This window comes from Halichoerus grypus, chromosome 14 (genome assembly GCF_964656455.1).
Source record: "Halichoerus grypus chromosome 14, mHalGry1.hap1.1, whole genome shotgun sequence".
NCBI classification, from domain to species: domain Eukaryota; kingdom Metazoa; phylum Chordata; class Mammalia; order Carnivora; family Phocidae; genus Halichoerus; species Halichoerus grypus.
In genome coordinates, this window is record NC_135725.1 from 49,422,128 (window position 1) to 49,429,804 (window position 7,677).

The window sequence follows — 7,677 nt, forward strand, 5'->3', positions numbered from 1 at the left end:
TATGTTTTTTTCATCTATGACAATGGTTTTCCATTTGAGGCTATATATACATATCTTTAATATTAGAAATATTTCTGATAAGGCTGCATAATCTAAAATTCCCAATTTTCTTTGATTTTTGACTAGAATTGTATTGACTGGAACTGCAGTGTGGCAATTCTGATTATTTTATCCTGATGAAAGTTGTGGAATATCTGATTAATGAGAAAAATAAAAGCAAGTTGATGTGTGTATATTGGAGCTTATTAAGTAGATAAATTTTCATAGCATGAGATCTATGGAGAGAAAGAATAAAAGAAGCTGTCTGGTAAAAGTTGGGAGATTGAGGGCTGTGTTAAGTGCCTTAAAATATGGGGTAGCCAGTACAGCTGTAGAACGTAGGTCTCAGGAAAATCATGTGAATTAAGACAGTTATTAATAGAGATGGACATATTCATTATCTATTGCGGTTTACAAAAGTTATCCCAAAATGTAGTGGCTTAAAACAACAGTGATCATTCATTTTCTCTCATGAGTCAGGAATTAAGACCGGGTATCATGGGATGGCTTGTTTCTGCTCTGTCATGTCTGGAACCTCAGCTGAAAGAATTGAGAATAGGGACTGGAAATAATTTGAAAACTTATTCACTCAGATGGTTGATGCCAGGGGACTTACTAGGGATTGTTGGTCAGAACACCCATATAGAGCCTTTTTAAGTGGCCTGGTTTTCCTCATAAAATGGTAGCTGGATTCCAAGGATAAAGATAAAAGGAGAGCCAGAGCAAGAGAGAGAATGAAGGGAAAGATATATTGCTGTTTATGACCTAGCTCTAGAAGTCATGCATTATTACATCTGCTGCTTTCTATTCATGTAGGCATTCACAAAGTCCAGCCCAGTGTCCAGGGTTGGGAAAATAGAATCAATCTCTGAATAGGGAGTGGCAAAATGTTAGAAGCACTTGAGGAACCAGAAATATTGCTATGGCCAATTTTGGAAAATATAACCTGCCACCATGGAGCCACCAGAAGTAGTCATGATCACATTGATTTTAAACTTATTAGGCTTTTAAAAATATATATACTAACATGGAATTTTTTGACTTGTGGTCTGAATAATGAATATGACTAACAGTGTTGGGCAGAACCCAGAATCTTGAGTCTAGGGGGAAGGCATTAATTAGAATATCTTTCAGAGAATTCAGAAAACATGAGCAATGATTTTTTGTCATATTGGTGGTGTATTTTTGTTGCAAGTGATAAAAACTGAACTCAGGAACTCAAATTGGTTTCAGCAAAAAAGGGAGTTTATTGACTTATACAACTGAAAAATTTGAAGGGATAATGCCCAACTGTAAGAACAACTGGATAAACGCCTCACATGATGCTGTTGGGAATCTGTGTCTCTCCATCTCTCAGCTTTGCTTTCCAATTTTTATTTCTCAGGCAGGCTTTTCTCAAGTCTTAGAAAAAGAAGCCAGCAGTAAGTCTAGGTTTATATCCTTATAGCTTAGCAGCTCAATCGAAACAAAAGGTCTTTTTCCTAATAGTTTCAGCCATAGTTCAAAGCACTGAGACTCATTGGGTTGGACTCTGAAAAAATGACTATGAATTATCTCTGAGTGCTTATGACTCTGATTGGCAAAGCTTGAATCCTGTGTGCATCTGAGCTAGAGGTTGGGTTGGCCTCATTTGAATCTCGTGAACTGAGAGCCATGGTCCACCTTGAACTAGCCATTCACAGGAATAGTAGGAGTATAATACTCATAGAGGCACTGGATGCCTGTTGGGAGAACACTTTCTGGTTATGATAGAGGGGATGAGTTTGGAGGTCATCAAGAAAACACTGAAGTACCCAAGGATCAATGCTGTAGGGAAGAAATCAAGAGCTGGAACCTGTTGATTGACTTGGTGAACTATGCATCAATCTGACTTCATTCTTATGTATTTATATGACACATTGTTATTAACATCTAATATGTGCCAGGAACAGAATTTTATATGTTTAGCTAGTAATGCAGCTTCAGTCTAAGAATCAGACTTGCCTGGGCAGGCCTGGCCAATGCGTGGGGTGAATCTGGTAGAAAACAATCACATGAGGACCTCAGTACCTCTTGGAAAGTTTCATGCTGAGAGGAGGTAAATTTGAAGGAAAGTGAAAGCCTTCACAATTGCAGAAGAGAGGCAAGTGCAGAGAAAGTTTCCCATTTAGAATAATTCTCTAAACCCAACCTCGCTTGATTTACACGTGAATCCCAAAGAAAACTGTGGGATTAGAAGTCAATATCCCAAGTTGCTGTAAAACAAGTAGCATAGCTTTGCAACCTCCCCCAGCAGACGGAAACCCAAAGGAAAAAGAAACATTTTCCTACTTTGCAGCTGAATAAGTGGGTAGCTTCTGTATCTTGAGTATTGCTGTATTTCAGATACGGCAGAAAAATAATAGTTCCCGGTAATAATTCCAGCAGGCATAAGTTCAGGCTGGTGGGAAAGTACTTACTTATAAGCTTGTGTTTGCTATTCCCTGGGTACCCAAGAATACCTGGGAACACTTTTTAGAGCAAGAAGGTGAAGGTCAGAACCATGAAAATATGAGATTTTACATGTAAGCGGACATTTGCCTTACATATAGTTTGATGTAGTTCAGTAGTTTTCAGTACTACTGGGATACATTCTTTGTTCTTCTTCAATACAAGGGATGTGGAGTGGACCAACTAAGGAGACTTAAATTTAAAGTCTGAATTTTAGAGTGATGTCTGAAAAACCATAGTAACATCCAGGGGCATGTTGGAAGTAACCACTATTGTTTTTCAAATATACTGATTACATAATCTGCAATTTAAAAGATGGCCATAATTATCTAATGAATCTTCTGGGATGTTATGTCAGAGATGTTTGGCCTTGTCTAAGATCCAGTACAGAAGACAGTCAAATATAATTCTCTTTAAACTGTTATATTTTCAGATATATTAAGGAATCTAAAGGAACTTAATTAGCACTGTGCTGGGCCAAAAGACATAAAGAATGAGAGAATACTGAGATTACAGAATAGTGGGCTCTGATATAACTATGTTTAAAGTGTAGCATGAGGAGAAGATGAAGACAGACAAGTTCATGGAAGAAGACATTTGAATTTGACTTTGAAAAATGAGTTGAAATTTTCTGAATTGCAGAGACAATGGTCAAAGCCCATTCAAGGTGAAGGAAACAGTAATGCAAACACATGAATAACCCTGTGTTTGGGAAGAGTGAGTAGTTTTGGGGCTAGAGCACAAAGTGTTGGAGGGAGGCAAGGACAGGGTATAGAGGATATTTTTACACCTTGCTTATGAGTTTAAACTTGATCATGTGAGATATTAGGAGCCATGAAAATATTTAAATGAAAGAGGGGCATAATTTGATCTTTATCTCAGAAGGATTACTTTGGCATCAGTTTAGAAGACTGGAAATGGTCAAGATGAGGAAGAAAGAAATTAGTTAGATCTATCATTCATAAGCCAGGCTAGAAATGTCTACTGCCAACCAAGAAATATCCACCTTGTTTCTTGGTAACAATGGGAAGCTGGAGGAGGAGGAGTGGAGTTTTGAGAAAAACCAATCAATTTTATGTTCATCAAGCAAATCAGGTAAGACATTATGTACTTTTATTTACCTAATTTGTATTATATATACTCAAAATAATCTTACATTTTAGTTGGTTGGATGTGTTTTATCAAAGGAATGTTACCACAGAGGTGTGCAACCCCATTGCAAATTGTCTTGGTTGGTGATGGCCGCATGCTTACCAAGCAGTAGTACTTTCTGTTTGGAGTTTGCTCTGGGCCTATTTCAAATTTCATGAAGATAATGAATGTGAAAAGGAATTAATAGTCTATTATATTTAATATAGCATGACTTTTATTTGAGTATGTCAAGAACATACAGAATAGGGCGCCTGGGTGGCTCAGTTGATTAAGCGACTGCCTTCGGCTCAGGTCATGATCCTGGAGTCCCGGGATCGAGTCCCGCATCGGGCTCCCTGCTCTGCAGGGAGTCTGCTCCTCCCTCTGACCCTCCCCCCTCTCATGTGCTCTCTCTCTCATTCTCTCTCTCTCAAATAAATAAATAAAATCTTTAAAAAAAAAAAAAAAAGAACATACAGAATAATTAACTTTTTGAAAAGGTTGAATGAAAGGGTTCATATAGGCTGCCTTTGACAGAATTTATGTAAATGTTGAAGTTCTTAAGGTTGTTTTATTATACAATTAGGGCTAAATTTTTTTTTTTTTTTTTTTTTTTTTTTATTTATTTATTTCAGAGAGAGAGAATGAGAGACAGCATGAGAGGGAGGAAGGTCAGAGGGAGAAGCAGACTCCCTGCCGAGCAGGGAGCCCGATGCGGGACTCGATCCCGGGACTCCAGGACCATGACCTGAGCCGAAGGCAGTCGCTTAACCAACTGAGCCACCCAGGCGCCCAATTAGGGCTAAATTTTTAATGTCAAAGTATGATTCAAGATGTAAACATTCACTCAACAGATTTTGGAATAAATGCATATTTTAAGGGAAAGCCTCTGTCCCTATAGCATTTCCACCCTTGGATCAATTCCCAATTGAAAGTTTGGTCCAGCTTTAGGTTCTGGAGGCAATCCTGTTCCTGGTTTGGGAAAATTAAGAAGCCTCAGGCAGATAGCTTTGGTGGAGCTATATATTAAGGTCTTTGGACCTTACTCTGATCTAATATCCTTGATTTATTAACTAGAATCCTAAAACCAAGCCCAACCTTGTATCCCAGTTTCAGTAGCATATTTTAATCCCTGTCCTTTGTCCTAATTCCTGCTTTGATAATGCATTTAGTATTTCTATTCCTTGAGATTGTGACTCTGACCTAATGACCATGGGGTTGTGCTATTTGCTACTGGGCTTCTCAGACAATTCAACCATCTCTGTATCAGCTGCCTCCTCGTGTCACCCTACTCTGTGCTCTGCTTCCTGGGGGGATTCACTCCCGTTCCGTACAGGTAGCTAGATCTTATTGCTGGTTTTCAGCCTCTTTTGGCTTCTTCTGTCTATTTGCAGACTGTTCTGTGGTTCTAAAAATAAACAGACCACAATATTCTATATTTATTCTAGGATACTGATTTTGAGACAGTTTCCTCTAGAATCTGTGGTGATATTTCAAGAATCCCATGTTTATAGTTAATACAATTTTATTTAAAATATTTTTGATTATTATAAGCCTCCTCCAAAGTGTGAACTTTATGGCAGTAGAGCATGGATTCTGAAGTCAAGCTGCTGGAGTTTAAGTCCCAGCTTCAACATAAATCACTTGAGTGGCCATAGAGAAGTTGATTTTCTCCTCAAAGTTTTGGTTTCCTAATATATGAAATTATTATAATTATGGCACTTGTGGGATAAAAAGAGATTATCTAAGTAGAGAATTCATCATAGTGATTGAAATATTGGCTAGCAAATATTGTTAGTTGCCCACCTAAGTTAGTCTGGCCCTCTGACAGTTTTTGTAATAAAGTGTGATTGGAACACAGCCACACCCATACATTTACCTACTGTCTATGGCTGTTGTCATGCTGCAATGACATAATTCTATATGGTGACAGAGACTATGTGGCCCACATGCCTAAAATATCTATTATTTGGCCCTTTACAGAAAGAGTTTGCTAACTACTGGCTTAAACCATTGTTAATTTTTCTTTTACTTGAGATTGAAAGCATCCTAATGAATACATTCGAAACTTTCAATAAATATTAGCTAATATTATTCTAGCAAAAAAACTATGCAAGGGAGTTACCATCTTTTTTCCCCAGTCTTCTACATAAATGTCCCATTTCCTCATTTGAAGAGTATCCTGAGATGGCAAAGAAAATAGATTGTAACAAACAAACAATCCCATTCTCATTTTGCAGATATTTATCTGGGAGTGAGGGCTTTTATTTATACATAAAACCAATTGCAAAAATATAAAAAATAAATTAAATTGTATGTAAAGCTTATATAAGGCTGCACCTGTCATATGTACTTCTGATTCCAAAATGAATATTCATCAAAATCCATTCATTTTCTTTATTCATTAATCTTATAAGGAAAATATGTATACAAACTTATACATATGTTTCAAGATATTCAGCTATTTTATATAATAAGATACCAAGCAAGATTCCATTTGGGAAAAAAATTCTGTTCCTCAAAATAAAGTTGAATGGGTGTTGGAAAAATTTTAATTGGCTACTTAACTTAGAAATGAGGGCCCTCATTCTTAAGATCTTTAATTAGTTCTGAAGCTTTTTTGCCTATCTTAAATTGATTGAAGGGCTTTATAAGTTATAAGAAAGGGCACCTATCATTCTGGTTATCTGCCTCTGTAATACCAAAAGGTATTTGTAATAGGAGAATGATGAGTGGCCAAGTTATCACTTCCCCTAACTAGCTGAGTGATCTTGGTCAAGTCCCCTGAACTCTCCAAGCCTTAGTTTGCTATGACAATACCTTAGCAGCTGCCGTGAGGATCAGAGGATATTGTTCAAACACTTCAAACACTTCTTACTTCATTTCATAGATCTGACACTATGCTATGTTGTATATGCATGGAGACATTCTGATGAATATTACTACTAGACTGAAGATAGTGGAGTTAAGTTGTCTTTGTTGGTATTCGTTTTCAATAATAAACTAACTAAATAAAATAAAGCCTAAACTATTGAGTCAGTCATGGGAAAATAACATTGTAAAATGAATACACGATTGGTTAAAAATAGTATAAATCCCTATCCTAGGTATTCTACAGGACTCCTGCTTGCATGTGATGAGATACAAAAGCAAAAAATACTTAAATTTGCTTTAGGTGAAAAAAATTCAATGACAGACAAAGTGAAAAGCCTAGAATGTACACTTGTGAGAGCTCTCTGGCATGGCTAGGTACAAGAGTGAAACTATGTTTTTGTAACCTCTCTCTCTCTCCTGCTCCTTCTCTCAACCATCTCTTTCCATTTTTGCTTTGCTGTTCTGTGTGGTAGTTTCATTCTTGGCCAGGGTTTCTTCCTATGCTGACATGTAGTAGGTCTAGTGAACATCCAACCTGTTTACCAATTTCTGTAAAAATCCTGGGTGTCATTCTCATTCTCTTATTTATGGACAAGGGGACCTACATTACATGTCCATTCCTCAGAACCAGTTGTTAGGTCTGCCCCCAACCAAATCTCAAAGGCTGAGAACAGGGTAACGGTTGGCTTTCTAAAAGGAGAGAACTTTCACCGCATATGAAATGCTGAGAAGATACCCGTTACTCTCACCTCCTGAGTGTATGATCTTGGACAAGTTCTTGACCTTTCTGAATCTTAGATTCGTTGGCTTCTATTGGTAAGAATAGTTACTCTAAAGCTAAAGCTAATTAAACGGCTTAACGTATTAATAAGCTTCCCAGAGTAGCTGGCGTTAGGTACCCTTAGTACATCTAACTCTTTCCCCTGTTCTTAGTGGCATGGAAATAAGATTTTTGAGGAAGCCAAGTGTAAAATAGGAGTCATTCTGAAATTTATACCATAATTTCATTTTCCTTTTGATCTCACACATTTATAAATATAAGTCATGAACATCTGTATAATATTTCATTTAGGTCTGGGCTACTTTAGGCAGCAAACAGACATGTCCTGTGGCCAAGGGGATAAATTTAGCTCTTGTGTTCTTTTAGGACCTTGTGATACTCAG